The 17665-nt window shown below is 39.3% G+C and overlaps 1 protein-coding gene across 13 annotated transcripts in view; it reads left to right on the top strand.

The window, feature by feature from the left end:
- Positions 1–17665, top strand: part of PTPN5 (protein tyrosine phosphatase non-receptor type 5) — a 68431-nt gene that overhangs the window by 11472 nt on the left and 39294 nt on the right. For 7 of the 13 annotated variants that reach the window (XM_028733223.2, XM_028733185.2, XM_077931218.1 and 4 more), the window contains exons 2-3: positions 7389–7462; positions 9915–10039. The gene's annotated coding sequence lies outside the window, so the exon portion shown is untranslated. Of the gene's footprint in view, positions 1–4748; positions 4962–7388; positions 7463–9914; positions 10040–17665 lie in introns of those variants that run through there. The other 6 variants (XM_028733250.2, XM_028733194.2, XM_028733154.2 and 3 more) reach the window with 2 other exon arrangements.

Genomic DNA, 17665 nt, shown 5'->3' with positions numbered 1-17665 from the left:
AAGAATCCCTTCATAGAAGCTGCTATTTGCATCTCGAGGGAAGCTCCCATTGGTGCCAGTAGAGGCCTCCCTGGAAATGCAAATAGCAGCTGCAAATAGAATGAAACTTCAAATCCCCCCTGCCCTGGTCCTGAGGCTGCTGCTCTGCCTTCTCTGTGGCTGCTATCAACATGACCAAAAAGTACTGAATCTGTTCATCGACTGAATTCATGTGCCAGGCCCAGAGCTGCATGGGCTGCTGCAGCCTTAAAGGAAAATTCTGCAAGACTGAGCATAGCCCCCTCCCCAACAAGAGCTTAAGGTGGTTTGGAAGAGGGATTGCTGCCCATGGTGTACACACTTCTCTCGCTAGTGAGGTACACTGTAAGGTACCCTGACGTATTACAGCATCTTTAGAAGGATCAGACCACTGAGAGGTTAATTACATGAGAGCAGGAATGAAAGACCATGCGGTTTATCCACTGAAAGCTAAACGGGACCTTAAATTACAGTGACATTGCAAAATTCCAGTAAGGAAATTATTTTGAGAAAACATGTTGACATTTATTTTTCACCCCTGTTAGAGGCATATGTTGTTGATTTTCAAGTATGGGAAGCCTGCAAACAGGACCTAAGTACAGCAGCATCACTCTCACTCTTCATGATTCTCAGCCGCTATACACAGGTCTCCAGCCTTGAATAGTAGTAGAACATGTTGCTGTATGGTACTCTATGTGGAGTCTTCGTTTTGAGTACCAAGGCTGAGGTGTGCTCAGATCCATTCCTGGTTATCCCCAAGTTTTCTTTATTTCAGCAGTCTAATTTATATTAGGGGAGTTGTTATTGTTCAAATACTTAGAGGTTTGTTTGTTTTTACAGTCAGACAATATATAAATATTGTTAAATAAATAAAAATAAACAATTGACTCTTTTGTTGTGACTAGATCCCATTCCATAATTTCCATCAGTACTTGCTCATGACTGAATTTTGCCCTTTGTGCAGAACTGTTCCCTTATTAATATATTTTTGTTATATTCCAAGTGGTCAGTCTTACTTTTGAAAACAGCTGAGTACAAGCTATTTTTAAAAGGTATGGAAGCTCTAATGCACATACTAGGTTCCCTCCACCAAAGAGGTTTCGCTTTTCAATGAACAGAGCCCACTTGCTTGTGTATTCCTTTGTACAGCTCCTTTCGCTGAAATAATAAATGAAGATGCCCATGTATTCTACTATTGCATACTGTATCAACAATGCAGACTATGGGCAGTCTGGATTGGGATAGTGTGGTGGCAGAAATGATTGCAAAAAAGATCATAAAGATGTCAATAGATATTTGCATTTACTGTCTTGAGTATCTGTGAGTCTAGTGTGTTAATGAATTTTTAAAAATAGAAGCTGACTTTAAACTGGGAAACATTAGCCCCCACCCAAAAAAAGAAACCACAGTCACGACTTGCCAGGTAAAAAACCCACCCTCTATTAAATAGTAAGCGACTTCTGGTGTGAATCATATCCTTTTGAAGTATGTTTTCTAGGTGATTGAAGTCATATGGGTTGATTGATAGTTGAGTTATATAAATGTAGGTTCCTGCCCCACACCCTAATTTAAGTACACAATGGATAATCAATATTTTTTTTAACCTATTAAGCTCTCTTCCATATAAGGTAAAGGTAAAGGTACCCCTGCCCGTACGGGCCAGTCTTGACAGACTCTAGGGTTGTGCGCCCATCTCACTCAAGAGGCCGGGGGCCAGCGCTGTCCGGAGACACTTCCGGGTCACGTGGCCAGCGTGACATCACTGCTCTGGCAAGCCAGAGCCGCACACGGAAACGCCGTTTACCTTCCCGCTAGAAAGCGGTCCCTATTTATCTACTTGCACCCAGGAGTGCTTTCAAACTGCTAGGTTGGCAGGCGCTGGGACCGAACAACAGGAGCGCACCCCGCCGCGGGGATTCGAACTGCCGACCTTTCGATCGGCAAGCCCTAGGCGCTGAGGCTTTTACCCACAGCGCCAACCGCATCCCTCTTCCATATAGTAACTAACAAAAGCCACCAAACATCTTAAAAATAGTGTTGTTATCCTGATTTTGGTGGACCACAGAGGTTGCTGATTTTGGTCGACCATCTGCCAGGTTTGTAAGACAAGCCCTCTTGAATTCTTGGTTGGAATCCAATATAGTGCTAACTAAGCATTCCTCAGTGCAAGAATTTCTGCTCATTCAATAATACATTTCCCCCCTGTGTACCCCCTAAATATGTTCTAGGGGTTACTCCGACCCCCCAGGGACAGATTTGGGGCACAGGAGGAGAAGGGAGGAAAGACCTGTTGCACAGGTAGAAATCCTTGTCCTGACAGGATAGGTTAGTTGAATCCTGCCCCTTCTGTTGGAATTCAGTATCTTTTCATAGTTGAAAAAACAAACAAACCCTGACCCAGACAGGCAAACTCTTTGGCTAATGATTGACACTAAGGGATGCATGTGGCCACCGTAATTAGTGGCCATTGCACCCTCCAGGTTTAAATGCAGTATGCCTCTTAAAGGCAACTGCTGTGGAGCAACACCATATCCCATTATGTGCTGAAGTATATTTGGAATTTTTTATGTCCTCAGAGTTATGCTCTGGTTTAAGAGAGAGAATGAATGGAAATCTTTCTCCATAATCTTTATCAATGCCGATTTTCATGTTGCCTTTTATGAAACCATCACTGCCTCCCAGTGGTACAAGCTAGCATCAGATATGAAATAAAAGAGAGTTTGTGAGTGCAGGAGCTGATGAAGTATGTGTAGCCAATTTTATCTGTTATTGTGTTTGATATTGGTATGCTGAGTTTTGTTAGACTGTGATGGTGTTTTGCACAGCAAGAAGCACAGTGAGATACAGTATATATATATAACCCCAGCTGAAGGATAAGATGATGCAATATTGAATACAGTCGTACCTTGGTTCTCAAACGGAATCCGTTCTGGAGGTCCGTTAGACTTCCGAAAACATTCAAAAACCAAGGTGCAGCTTCTGATTGGCTGCAGGAGCCACGGAAGCATCGTCAGACATTCGAGTTCCAAAGAACGTTTGCAAACACTCACTTCCGGGTTTGCAGCGTTCAGGAGCCAAAATGTTCAAGTCGCAAGGCTTTTGACAACCAAGATACAACTGTATTCAAGCTATTTTTAAAAAATACTATGTGGAAGAGAGACTTTATAATGGAGACATCTCCCCCCCACCCCACCCTGTTTGTGCCCATGATGGCGCATTGAGCTTACCAGCGGGAAGGTAAACGGCGTTCCGTGTGCTGCGCTGGCTCGCCAGATGCAGCTTGTCACGCTGGCCACGTGACCCAGAAGTGTCTGCGGACAGCGCTGGCTCCCAGCCTATAGAGTGAGAGGAGCACACAACCCTAGAGTCTGGCAAGACTGGCCCGTACGGGCAGGGGTACCTTTACCTTTTTATGTCTGCATTAATGTGTCAAAGCAATTCTGCCCGTAGGCAAGTAAGTGTTCAGATTTGTGACTCCTTTTTGTCTCTGCTGTCACAGGAAACCTTTATAGGAAGAGTAGCAGGATCCCATATTAGCAGGATACCATGATCCAAGGTAGCTACAAACTGTAATAATAATAATAATAATAATACCTGTCAGTAGCTCTTTTTGTTGAGTGTATTGTTTGTATGTTGTGTTCGTAGGTGAAATATTCATAAAGAATCACTGAGAGTTAATATCTGGTTCTTTTATCTGTGGTCTTCATAATTTTGCAGGTAATTAGTAGGCAGCTACATGGTATATGCCAACTATGGACTGAGTAGTATAATAGATGAATGAAAGTATCAATCCTTATACAACATATAGCCAAACATTTAAATGACAGAGAAGTCCTCCAGCGGTTCCGTCTTGGAAGAATATATGAAACTACATTTCTGTGATGTGGAATTGCTCCGTTGCTAGCTCAGCTAGACAGCTAGGTGCTTGAGCAGAATGGGACATTTCTTCTCAGGGTCTAATAATGCATGGATGACCAGCACATCCACCCAAAGAGGCTTTCCCTGATGTCCTGCCCCCTCCTGAAATCAGGTTTGCACTAAACCTATTGTAGACAACAGAATGCATTTTTCAACACTAATTATGTCATGGGAATGATTTGGGAACCCCCAGGGGATGTACTCTGTCGCTTGAAATATCCCCAGATTCACCCTCCTGACTTCTTCCCCTGATCACAGCATTCAGCACTCTGCTGCACGGCCACATTCGAACCTTTCCCTGGGTAGCATTTGCATGGTGAATATGATATGTGATGCTAATGATGTAGCTGCAGCATTCTCTATTTCCTGTTATTGTGATGTTTTTAAAAAATGTGCAGCCAGAGTCCCAGAAATCTCCTCAAGTCCATTTCTGTATCTATGGAGGAGCTGGGTCACACATTAGGTTGTATGAGCAAATACGTTCTCAGGGATGGTAATGCGAAGAAAATTCTATAACATCTGATTCAGCCCACACTTTCCTGTCTCACACCTTAATGTGTGCCAGTTGGAAATTGCTGTTAGATTGGTTCTGAGCCTTCTTTGTGAAAGAATCTATATTAATGGACTTCTTAGAAATTGGTCTACATTTTGTATTAGAAAATGATTGCAAGTGCTTCCTTAAATTGTGTTTTGAAGGAATAACTGATACATAATCGCATTTGATGATGAGTCTCCTTTTTATTTATTTATTTTTTGCCAGGATGATAGGCTACTTAAGACTATAACAGCCCTGCAGGATCAAGTGAAGAGTTCATCTAGCCTAGCAGTCTCTTCCTAACATTGGCCAGATGCATGCTTCTGGAAGGCCCACCAGGAGGCTAAATTTTACAAGAAAACAATGCAGTGGTGTGACCACTTTTCTGAAAGATGCTGTCTTGAATATTGCCTCTGGTCATAGTGAACTGCTGTCCCATAGAGATCCAGTTCTTGCACTTGGATAAAATCAACACTTATATGATTTGAGGGTAGCTACATTATTGGGTTTAATTCTGTAGATAAGTTTTATTATTCATGCAGATTATGCACGTGTGTGACTCCTAGGATGAATCAGAGCACATAGTAATAAATATCTCTGCTTAAGATTGTTTCTTGAAATAAAGTCTTAACAGTTCTCACTTCATGATACTGGATTCTTAAATGCAATTGGCACTATCTACCCACCTTCATTTCTGTGAAAGGTTCCCCTACCCCGCAAAATTGTTGCCTCTTTTGTTAAGAAGTGTGGAGAAAGGATTCCTGGTAGAGTTGCTCTGATGTATAAAATGGCTTTTCTTTGTCCATATGTAGTAAACACCCTCTAGTGTGAAACTTACTCTGAAGTCCTTACATGTACAAGATATTTCAAAAGTGCAACTGGTTTCCTCATTTATTCAGTCACACGTGGACTTCGGAAATATTTGATCTTTCTGTAAAGGATACATAAAAGCATGCCTTGCCCTATTTTTCATGGAGCAGCATATTTGAAGTGGATAGTTTTGTATAGTTGGAGTGGCCATGTGTTTTAGGCAATGGTTTGCAGCCGTGCCAGGGGAGCCACTGCAGCAAAAGTGAGGGACAAGTCTCTGAAGTGTGCTATGTTGATCCCTGGGCAAGTAAGATGTGCCTTCTTTAGATTGTTGCTTCTGTCTTCAGAACCAAGTCCCTGTACGCTGCAGAACAGTTTTCAGGAAACCTAATTGTTTGACCAAAGCATAATTAGAAGTTCATGGTGGAAATATTGACTCAGACATAAAAATATTGATTGCATATGTTATGTGATTAATTAAGAGATCTGTGGGGAACAGACTTCTCATTCATTGTTCTAGAAGTGCACCAGCAATTTTGCAAATGGGCCATCTCTTTTCATTTTTGTCCCTTCTGTTGTCTCTATACCCACCCCACCCAGCCCATTACTGTACAGAAGCATTTTGATTCAGCTAAATGTGAGGTTCAATTTTAACACTTACTTGCTTACTTAGTCAAGCCCTTATTAGACATTAAAAATATAGACCATCATAAAACATCCATTTATAAACAACTCTCCCAGTTTGCAACTAATAATTATATCTCTAAATTCCTCCTCTTTCACCCTTGGCCACTCCTTTAGTTTATCTAGTTTGTTATTGTTGGACTCCTTTCCATTCAATTTACTATGTAGATAATTAAATATGGAAATGAAATACTGCAGTTGATGGGACAGCTGGTTGGTGGCCAGCTTTCAGACCTCCATATACTCTCAACCAAAACACTTTGTTATTTTTGTTTTGAATTGAGTCAGTTGGGACCATTTTTGGGTGGCATCTTTTTGTTTCTTTTTGGCCAGAACTAGGTGATATTTTCTTCTTTCATCAAAGTAGGAGGGTTCTAGTTTGGTACGGTTATCTTTGGAAATTTGGCACAATTTTTTAAATTATTTTTTAAGTTGAAGACATTCATCGTCGAACCAGGGACTAGTTCTGTTTTTAAGTACCCTGACTTTTGGTGGAGTGTTAAGCTCTTCAAACATTTTGAAGATTTTGCTATATACTTCCAGAATGTCAGTACAAGAATTGATGTTCTTTAGATTAAAGAGTAAAGGTAAAGGGATCCCTGACCCCGGGTTCCTAAAAGCAACTAAGTTTTTGCCCCACTGCTAGAATCATTTCCTGGGACGATTTTAGTTGGGCCATTTGCTCATGTTGACAAAAAATTGTGTTGTTACGATTAGTTATTTCTAAATCAAAGCTTAAATTTATAGACATCAGCAATGGTTGGTGATTGTTTTCGGTGCGCGTCCCAATTCTAAAGTTCACTATCAGATTTACAATGTTACAAAGGACCAGCGTATAGTTGATGACACTACACCCTGGTGTGGTGGGGGTATGTAAATTCCCTGTTTCTATCACCATCTATTGAACCATTCACAATTTGTAAGTTAAAATTATTACACAGCTCAAGCAAGCATATACCTTCCCTGTTTATAACCTTGTCTCTAGAGAGTCTTCCTATTTTCATTGAATGTGCGACACCATTGGTGGTATTCCAATTTAATACTCACCCTAGCATTAAATTGCCGGCTATCATTAATGATGTTTGGGTATCTATCAATCAAACTTTCAATGTAAAAGTTTAGTTGTGACCAATTCTCAACAGAGATATTACTTGATGGAGCAAGGAGGGATATTGACATTTATAAGCAGCAAAATATCATTTTTGGAAGTTAAAAGTAGAGCTTGTGCAAATGAAGAGAATTTTTTCTAACTGTTTGACTTCAAACCCCAGGGTGTCTTTAAACAGACCACAAAGCATTGCTTTAGGCCGGCCCTTGGAGTTAGGTTTAGATGCAGGGATCGTATAAGATCGTATAACTCCCCAAATGCATTTCTCATTCATACTCCATGAAGAGCACACTTTTTCTTTCTTTCATGCTTTAGGAGAAGGTGGTAGTAACTGATGATTCAGCTGGGAAAATCCTGGAATTGTAGTACATAGAGTGACTGAATGCTTGGTAAGTTTATAGTATCTGCCATTTGCATAGAAAAGGAGCATGAAACTGTTCTCCAAATATGTAACAGGAAGGTCAGCTTTGATCTTGTGTGATTTAGCAGGAAATCTAAGAAGTTTACTACAGGTTTCTATTTGTCGGTTCAGGGGAAATCCCACATATATATTGTAACATGATGTCGATCCTGTGTAAGCGATGTCAGGTATATAAACTAATATCACACATAATCTTCACACAGGATTTGTGTAATTCCTTACAGAAGTAACTTTTATATGAGAATTTTGTAAGTTGTGAAACAAGCTTTTAGTAAGGCCTGCACAGTATAGAGGCTGATTACTCATATTCCTGAATTGGGCCTTTCCTTTTTAACATCCCGGCTGCCATGTTGTTTGGATTGCCTTATGACAGCCACCTCTGTAATGACAGATGATGAAAAGAATGCTGTCTGACTTCTACGTAAAGGAAAAGTAAAAATAAAACAAATGATTGTCTTCCTTAGCAAAGAATACAGCAAGGGCAGTACGCCAATAAACTACGCACACTGGATGACTAACAGGGCTCCTACAATATCAGTGTAGGCAGGGAATGTGCTATGTTGCCAAAAAAGCACACCATAGGTGCTTCCGAATGCTTTTAGCCCCTTAATGCCTCTCTCAAAAATCAGATTTTGAGGAGAATGGTGCTCATTCATGCTTGAAAAACAATTTCGATAATAAATCATTTTTAAACTGGTGGCCTTAGATTTAGTCTAGATGGATCTATCTGAAGTCACAGGGCTAATTTTGCTTATATCTACATACAAGGCTGAAGACTGAACTGTACATTGTTGCTTCTTATTAGTTGAACAATGGCTTCTAAAGATAAATAGTTGGGCTTCTGAGCATGTGTTCAATTTTCTTTCACTGATAAAGTATATGTAGTTCAGCAGTTGCTTCTAACAAATGCATAATAATGAAACCATTAAAAATAGCTAGGCATAAGAGGAGCATCCATAGAAAGTTACTTGTTTGATCTCAGAGTATAACTTCTTTCCCCGATGCAAGGGAGATAATTTGTTGTTCTATTATGTGCTTTGTTATACAAATGCATGTTTAGTGGTCTACACAAGTTGTGCTGTAAGTACCTCAATGCTATGTAAATAGTAGAGCCCATGAGTGGGAGGCAGGACACAGTACCTATCCACCACTACATATATTCCAAGTAACTCCCCTGTGTACAGAAAGCATGTGATAGAGGTGCCTGTGTGTTGAAGGTCAAAGTCTGCTAATGGAATGGTAAGTGACTATAAGGCCAGGAAAAGCCTGGGACCAACCACAGTCGGAAGGGAGTAGAAAAAGATGGTGTTTTAATTTAAATATCAAATTCTGAATTTTGCACATCCACAGATTTCCAATACAAAATTTGGCTAGATTTAATATATGGGCAAAATTATTCCAATGCATTGGACTAATGGCTGAAATCACCAATAGTTTTTGTGTTGTCTGCTACTGCTGCAGTTAATTAGGGCTTGTTTTCTATCCTCATTAATTCAGTTTAGAACTTGAAATCCCAACGTCTTTCCCCACAAATGTTTAAAAGCAGAGCAGTCTCCCTTTGCTTAATTGAACACTATGATGCTCTGTCTCTGGCTCCAAGTTACCATGTGTGGAAAGCTAAACAAAAGTGTAGCATGAGATAATCTTCCCTGATAAAAATCAAAGGCAGGAAAAACTAAATCTCTAACAACCCATTGTCAGGAAATAGATTGTAAGAGAAACCTGAATGGGTTGTCTTGTATTTATTCCAGAGATTTTGGGGTTCTTACTGGATATGTACAAGGTCTGAGCATTGGAAGTGGCCCTTCTTCCTGCTCAGCAATGCACAAACAGCTGTGGCTTCCTAGTCCTGCCTAGATATTCTGACTATTAAAACTGGAATCTTCTTCATGCAAAGAATGTTCTCTTCCACAGACCCTCGCTACAGTTTTCTACCAAGAGAATGACTTATCTTTTCAAGAAATCTTACAGAGGAAAATATATGATAGAAATTATGGAAGAGACATAGAAATAAAAGACTACACTTTGGAAAAGAGCATAAATTTTAGATGCCACCCACTGACCACTCTCCCCTTTCAGGTCCTTTGAAATAAAATAGTGGTTGCAACACAAGCAGTCGTTGCAGGATACAGTCCACCAATAACGTGGTCCAAAGGCCAATATTTTCCAGTTTGAGTTATCAACATTTGTCTCACTCATATCCACTGCAGTAGCTTTATGCTTTATACAGTTTTACATTATTGTGATGATTTTCCTTAACCTTCTTAAAAACACTTGGTATTAGAACACACGTTGACACCATGAACAGAAATACAATCAGCACTAATCAAGTCCCCCCTCCCAACCCCAACCCCCATGGTGCTACTGATGGTATTAAATGTTGTCTCCTTTTTTTCCTTTTCATTTCTTTCTTTCTAAAGGGTTTTTAAAGCATAAAACATTTGCAAATTCAAGATCAGTTGTCTGAGAAAGTATCAGAAGTGTACCAGAGGAACCATTGGGAGAAGTAACCATGTGACTGAGAATTTTTGCCGCTTGTCAAATGGTGAGTGCATTACTGTGGATCTTGACTTTAAAAAAACAAAAAAAGAGTGCAAACTTTTCCACTTCACCATAGCGAAAATGTTCTAGAAATATTCTCAGAACATTGCAGTGCATAAGTTAGAAGCATCCTTTACAGCCTGGACATTCTGCAAATAACCACTCCTAGTTACATGTCTCTTTTTAAAGCTCTTGGATATAAACTTTGGGCTGCAGAGATTAATTAATTTTTAAAAATACTGACAACTTAAAGAAGTTAAAATATTGTTGATGAAAGTTTACTGGAAGCATCTCTAAAACAACAGTATACTATATCATGAGTTCAGTATCTCTATTCACACCTTGAAGGTTATCTCGGTGGATCAAAATTTCAGCACCATGGACAGCATATTTTCGGCAACTAGGGAATTTTTGACTTCCATCCATAGGGGTAAACTACTTCTTTTAAAAGTAGGTGATTATGGAAGACTGGGTGGTCTGCAGGTATGAGAGATCTATGCATACCTGAGTAAAGACTATAATATTACACCATAAGAGCAGAAGAGTAGTTGGGAGAGAATCTGCCCAGCTACTTGGAGATTCCAAGACAAGAGCGATACTTAATTTTCTAAAATGTTGGAGAAGAGACCCATGTGAACTTGTGTTTCTTGCCTGGGCTCATCCTGAGGGAAACAGGAGTGGGAGTAATAAGAGACAGGATGCTAAGGTAGCCAGGAGAAGGTTTGGTTGGGTGATTCGTGGACAATGATCCACCAAACAGCAGATTTGGCTTATGCATCACAGTAGTATCTAGGAGACCTACAGTCTTACCTTTTCTGAAGATGTGATCTTTCTGTAAAGTATTTATGGCCTTTGATATCCACAAATCAGCAAGAACTATAATGCACAACACACAGCTGTCTTTGCTTACAGTCAACTCATTGGAGGCAGAATTTAATCTTCCTCCTAACCAGTGCCAAGCTGTAAGTAGAAGTTAGGAGTACTTCCTCTCTGATGCTATGTGCCAAATAAATACATGGAAGTATTGCAGCCCTTGAGTGCAGTGGTACACTCTCAGCTACTGTTTTCAGATCAGATTCTGAGAAAACAGCTAATGCTTTTACCTAAATGCAATGCTGGATCAGCTCTTCAGCAAAAAGAAGAGATTCTCATAAAATCTGCTGACAGTGCTCAGCTTCTGCTTGGGTTAGGAGTCAACTGGGAGTAAATCTATCCCTAGTTTACAATACCCATTTAATCAGCTGTTTTGCAGCAGCTCTCCACATTATGGTTTCATGCTTATACTAATGCCTTCAGGGATCCAATGATTGCATTGTAAAACAGATAGTGTAATGTGGGTTTGGAATTGCCCAAGAAGGATGGTAAATTATATTTGTATGCCACAACTGCCGCTCGAATTTTACTAGCCAAGAAGTGGAAAACGCAAGAACTACCAACTGTGGAAGAATGGCAGATGAAGATGATGGACTTTATGGAGCTAGCTGACCTTACTGGAAGAATCCGCAACCAGAAAGAAGAGGAATACCAAGAAAACTGGAGGAAATTTAAGGACTATTTGAATAATTATTGTACTATTAAAAATTAGAAATTACTTGAAAGTATCAAATAGGCCTAGGATTAAATTAGAATTTATTTAAATAAATGGGATTTAGAATACTAAGAAAAGTGAATAAATAACAAACATTGTTATTAATAATGATATTGGAAAGCTGTTACATTCAGATACAAGGAAACTCAGGGGAGGGACTAGAGGAAGTCAAGTAGTAGGTTTATAGGGTTTGACATTAAAATAATTAAGTTTGTTTTTGTTGTATATTTGTTGTTGTTTTTTATACTGTATTTTTATTTTTGTTTCGGTTTGTTTTTTGGTTGTGCAACGTTTGTTGCAGTATTTGTTAAAATTGTAGAAAATTTAATAAAAATTATTGGAAAAGGAAAATTCTTAGCGTTTAGCTTAGCACTTATATTTTTTTCAAGTTGCTGGAAGTACACTTAACACCTATCTCTTTGTGTGGAAACATTTTTTTTATTTTGCTTTGCAATATACTGGTTTCTGTTGAGCCTGGAATCTGCTCTATTTCCCTTCCTGTCTCAGAAGAACATTTTCCTCCCATAAATCAGCCTTCTGCAGTACCAGTTGGTCGACCCTAGTGTAGAAATCTGTAAATGTCTTTATTGTATGATACTAAACCATTTTTAGACCTGTAGCCTAAATGTGTGTCTATATTTGAATGTACGGTGAGCTTATGGGAGAAATCAGTAAGGGAAATACTGTTATTGGAAAATGTCATGAGGGCAAAATAAATTTCTGTTGAGGGAATTGGTTGGTCAATGGAGTAACTTCACCTGCTTTCATAAGAATGATTTATGTGTTGTGATGGCCCTTCTCTGTTACTGCATAAATACTGAGTAGGTGGAGAGAATCTTTTATCTAAACATTTTGCACCCTGTGCTAAAAATTGGCATGAGATGGAAGATGTGTTACACACATCATAGCTTGGTGAAAGTACAGGAAGAAAGCTAAAAGCAGTTACCCATTTGAATTTGGATACAGGCAAGAGAACTGAGAAGTTTTAGTTGGAGTTGCTGAATCTAGCATCCTTGGGGTGTAGTTTCTCTCTCTTTGGAGACCTGATGCAGGTTCAGCGGTTTTCCTTCCTTCCAATAGGCTGTATTTTTATATTCACAAATAAGCAAAATGTTATGAAGACACCATAAATCTCCAGTGTATTCTCTTCTAATGAAAACTAAATCCTGTAACACTTCCCCTGGGGAACACTTGCTATGGAATGTGATGCAGGATGCTGAAGGCAATTACAAAACCCAATGATACGTTACAGGAAAATTGGTATGGAGAATAATATCAGTGGTTCCTAGCCATAGTGGCTATGTTCTGTCTCCCCTGTCAGAGGGATTATGGCTCTAAATCCCACTGCTGAGAATCACAAGTGGTGGCGAGTGCTCCTGCACTCAGATCCTTCTTTCCTTGGGCATCTGATTGGCTGTTATGAGAACAGAATGCTGCACTAGATGAGTTTTTGGCCTGATCTAGCAATGTTCTACTTAGATTTGTGGTGGCACCTTTTGTCTATTTGAAATCACTTGGCATTTTAATTTTGCAAGTGATATCACAGTTGCAGTCATCATTTGCACTGTCCTTAAAAAAACGGAATAGATAGCCAAGTATGTACAAATACAATTAAAATGTGGTTCATTTTGCCGAAGCAATGGAAAAATATGTGTTCTTGAGAAATTCTTATTATGGAGGCCTCCAGTGAAGTTTTAAAAAGGGGAGGGAAGAAAAAGAATATAATACATTAACATATAGAATAAAATCAAATAACATACCCCTAGGTAATGAAATCACTGATAGTAATACACATTTATCTTTTAAAATCCCACCCTGCAATATAAAATGTGCTCAGCTTTGAAGAAATGTAAGCCACAAGACACTTGTAAAGCAAGGTATGGACACTAGCTTTGGGAGGGGGGATGGAAGGGGACATAATTTAGACTTAACACTAGAATGTACATCCCATTCAAAACAACATGATGCAGATGAACTGCATCCTAACTCGGATATCGCTCATCATTAAGAAAGTTATATACAATGCTGTTTGTGTATGTTAATCCCTTTCCTTGGATTGTGGTGGTGATCCATTCACATTGGAAAGATGCTTAGAAAAGAGGTTGACAAACAAGCTATACAGCAGCAGAGAAGCAGAGCTTGTTTAGGATTAGGAATAACAGAATACGAGAAGTACCGCTATAGATTTGTGCCTATTAACATCAACTACATTTTCAAAGGCCAAAGCTGTTTACATTTTAAAATTAAATTGCTCTCTTCTTTTATTTTGAAACACAAAGAAATGCTGCAGTATGCAGAGGAGGGAAACAATTAATTAAGTTAAATGCATTATGCACACTCTGTTGTTGTTTGCTTCAGCAACATAAACACAGCATGACCTTCAAGCTTTAGTCCAGTGTTCTACCTACAATTAATCAATGGCTTTCTCTGAATGCTATTGTCCTGTTTGCAACAATACGATCTCCTACCTACATGAACTGGAGAGCCTGTTAAGAGAACATTCAATCATTATTATTTTTAAAAGAGTCAGTAGGCAGTCGTGTTGGCATAAGTGTTGCACCTGTTTTCTTCCATCAGTCACAAAAGCCATACACCCTGCAGATTTTGAAATCAATTGACTCCTATGGCACAGTCCACAAGGTTCTACAGAGAACAAGAATTCAGGCATGCCAGCATGAAGCGCACTGTCCCTTATTTATTTCATGCTTCTGGTGAGAGCTTTGGGCATGATCCACTGTAGAAAAGCTGGGCATTCCACAGAAGAGTTGTGAGTTGGATCAGCCTTGATGTGAGTGTCGGTTCAGGAGATTGGATGCTGCAGTTACTGGAAGGCACCAGGGCCTACCATTGCTATGCTATGGAAAGCCTATGTAACGTTGGAAAGGGTCGATCACTTGTCCTACCTGGGAAGTTATCTTTCCACAAGGGCCGACACTGATGCCAAAATCCAGCATCGCATAAACTCTGTGAATGCAGCTTTCTCCCAATTGAAGCGCAGTGTGTTTGAGGACTGGGGCGTTAGCAGGGAAACAAAAATGCTTGTTCACAAAGCTATTGTACTACCAACTTACTGTATGCTTGTGAAACATGGACCACTTATAAACAGCATCTCCAACTCCTCAAAAGACTCCATCAACGGTGTCTCCAAAAATTTCACATGTCACTTGGGAAGGCAAGCGAACTAATGGAAGAAGCAATGATCACAGTGTCAGAGCAATGATTCTTCAACATCAGCTTCATTGGACTGGTCATGTTGTTCGGATGCCTGATTATCGTCTTCCAAAGCAACTACTCTATTCCAAACTTAAAAATGGAAAGTGTAATGCTGGTGGACAACAAAAGAGGTTCAAGGCAAGTATTTTAAAATGCAGTATAAAAACCGACAACTGGGAACCACTGGCCTGTGAGTGCTCCAATTGGAGAACAGCATTTACCAATGGTGTCACGGACTTTGAAGATGCTCGAACTCAGGACAAAAGGGAGAAACGTGTTCGAGGACAAACCCTCACCATGATCAACTCCTGCCCAGAAACCTATGTCCCCACTGTGGAAGGACATGTCGATCCAGAATTGGTCTCCACAGTCACAGACTCACTGTTAAGACCGTGTTCATGGAAGACAATCTTACTCAGCTACAAGTGACCGCCAATGAGGAAGCAGCTATGGGCTGCTGCATAGATACAAACCTAGCATGGCAATCTAATCTAATTAGCTGCATCAGCAGCTGGGGAAAGTTACCCAGAGCTATAAATTTAGAAGGTCTTAGCAAGGGAACTTACTCCATGAGCAAGAGGGGAATCTCAGCTGACAAAACATTTTAATGTTCAACTTCCTTGAAAACATTTCTCTTGGAGAAACCTGCTCTAAATTAACTACCTTCCAGTTCTATACTATTTAAAATTGAAGCTACTTGTACTTTTGCATGTTTAGATATCAAAGTTAGTTTAAAAATCAATGTCTATTTTATGGCATGATCCTAGTGATCTTAATATGGAAGCAGAGAGCCGAAGCAACCATGTACCCATTAAATATATATGAGGCTGCATTTGAAGTGAACTACATGGCAGGAATGGTATAATTGGAGGTACCTAAAAATAAGAATAATTAACCAAGCCTTTGAAAACCAAAGGCATATACCTATAGCTGTCAAGCATATTGCATGCTACCGTCTTCTGTAAATGGTTTAAATGAAATCTAATGGTTTGATCCTATGTGCTATTGAGAGAGTAGATGTTGTCATAGACTAGGGAAAGAATGAAGGCATGTGAACAATCTTAGCTTAGCTACATTTCCAAAGAATGCAAGGTTTTTCCCTTCTACAGATACCATCTAAAAATTCACATATATTGCTAGTCGTATAAGAAGGCCATAATATTATGTAAAGTATTAGATTGCACAAGAAAATGGAGCAAAGAGAAAATATAATCAGGAGCTCTTCCAAAGTTGTGATGTTTTAAGCAAGATACAAGTATAGACTATGGAGTCAGCAGGAGTTGCTGCAGTGACTCATGAGAAGGCATTTTTTTGAATCAGAATTTGAAAGCTGGATTGGGTTGGATGATATCAGACAAGACCTCCATCTGAACAGTGACAGTGATGGATGAATTGTCCCAGAAAGGATTAGTGAAAGAAGGCTATGAGCAAGGGTGGAGGGTGGGATAATAGATTAATTATCCATTAAAATGCCATAAGACCCCAAGAACCAGAAACCTATATGAGGACCTTTTGATTATGATAATCATAATCCCGCCTCCCAGGGGGAAAGAGTTGCAAATCAACGTATTATCCTGTTAGGATCATAAATATACTTTACTGAAAAGCAATGATGTGCTGATGATACATAAATTTGAAGTGAAAGCTTCATTGTAATGGGTATTTCAGAAGTTCACGAACTGCTTTATAAACTTCTGCTTTCAGAATAGGAATGGCTTCATGATTTTAACTACACTCTGCAATACTGCAAACCAACCACATGGTTTCAGTAATGATGAATAAATAATCACACCTCTTTTCAGACAGTTGCACATACACAGAGAAGAGTTACGTAGGGGACACTTTTTTCTTTCTCTTTCTCTTTTTCTTTAAATCCCAACCTGTGCAGTCCTTCATATTTATGTTGGCAAGCTCCAGAATAATATTACAATCTTTCCATTGTTCTTTGTGGTCTGGTTGCTATGACTCTGCTCTAGAGTGCATCTGGTAACTATACCAAGGAGTGAGCTTTTGAAGCTACATTCTGCTGTCAGTTGATGAACGTAAATTAAGTTCTGTAGCCCAAACTGTAACCACAGGCCCAATCTGTCAACAGCTAAACAAATCACATTTTTTCTAGAAGGCCCTTGCATTTTAGTTTTGCCATTCTGTTCTGGCATCAGAATTCGGCTCTTGTGTTAAGGTTTTTATCTTTAATCTACCTCCTACTTTATTATCCTTGTTTCAGCTTTACTCAATCTGCATGAAGTGGGTACTTGAATGCTTACAGATGTAGTTTTTATTTCAGCTGGAGGATTACAGAGCTTTTGTGTGGCTTTGCATTTTCAGGGTTGAGAGGCTAGGCAACTGATGTGGTAAGAGCAGCTGAACTGACAACCTTTCATTGCTGGGTTTTTCTTTTGTTTTTAAAAACAAAGCTCAGAAGTCCATCACCAAATTGCCTCTAAGTACTGAAAAACACTGAATGCTGCATAACAACCACACACATTTGTTTTAGCTATTGCAGAAAAACAGAAACAACAAAAAAATTCTTCATTGTTTGGCAATAATTGGCCATTGTTAGCTGTCCAAAAGAGAAATGGGGGCTGCTAGGAAAGACAAAAAGGCATCCTTGAAGGAAGTCCCAACTAAAAGATAGCAAATGCTAACCATTTGTACTGTAATGAAACCTAATATTCTTCTGTGTTCTCACAAGAAGCTCATATTTCTGACATCATATTCCATACTTTTTTTAAAAAAGGAAAGTCAGTTTTTCAAAAGGTCTAGTTGGGGTTTGAAATGATGTATCTGTTGCAAAAGATGCCCATAAGAGAAAAAAGACCAAAACAA

This window comes from Podarcis muralis, chromosome 1 (assembly GCF_964188315.1).
Source record: "Podarcis muralis chromosome 1, rPodMur119.hap1.1, whole genome shotgun sequence".
Classification (NCBI taxonomy): Eukaryota; Metazoa; Chordata; class Lepidosauria; order Squamata; family Lacertidae; genus Podarcis; species Podarcis muralis.
Note: the sequence above shows the minus strand (reverse complement) of the source record. Positions and strands in the feature narration are given on the sequence as shown.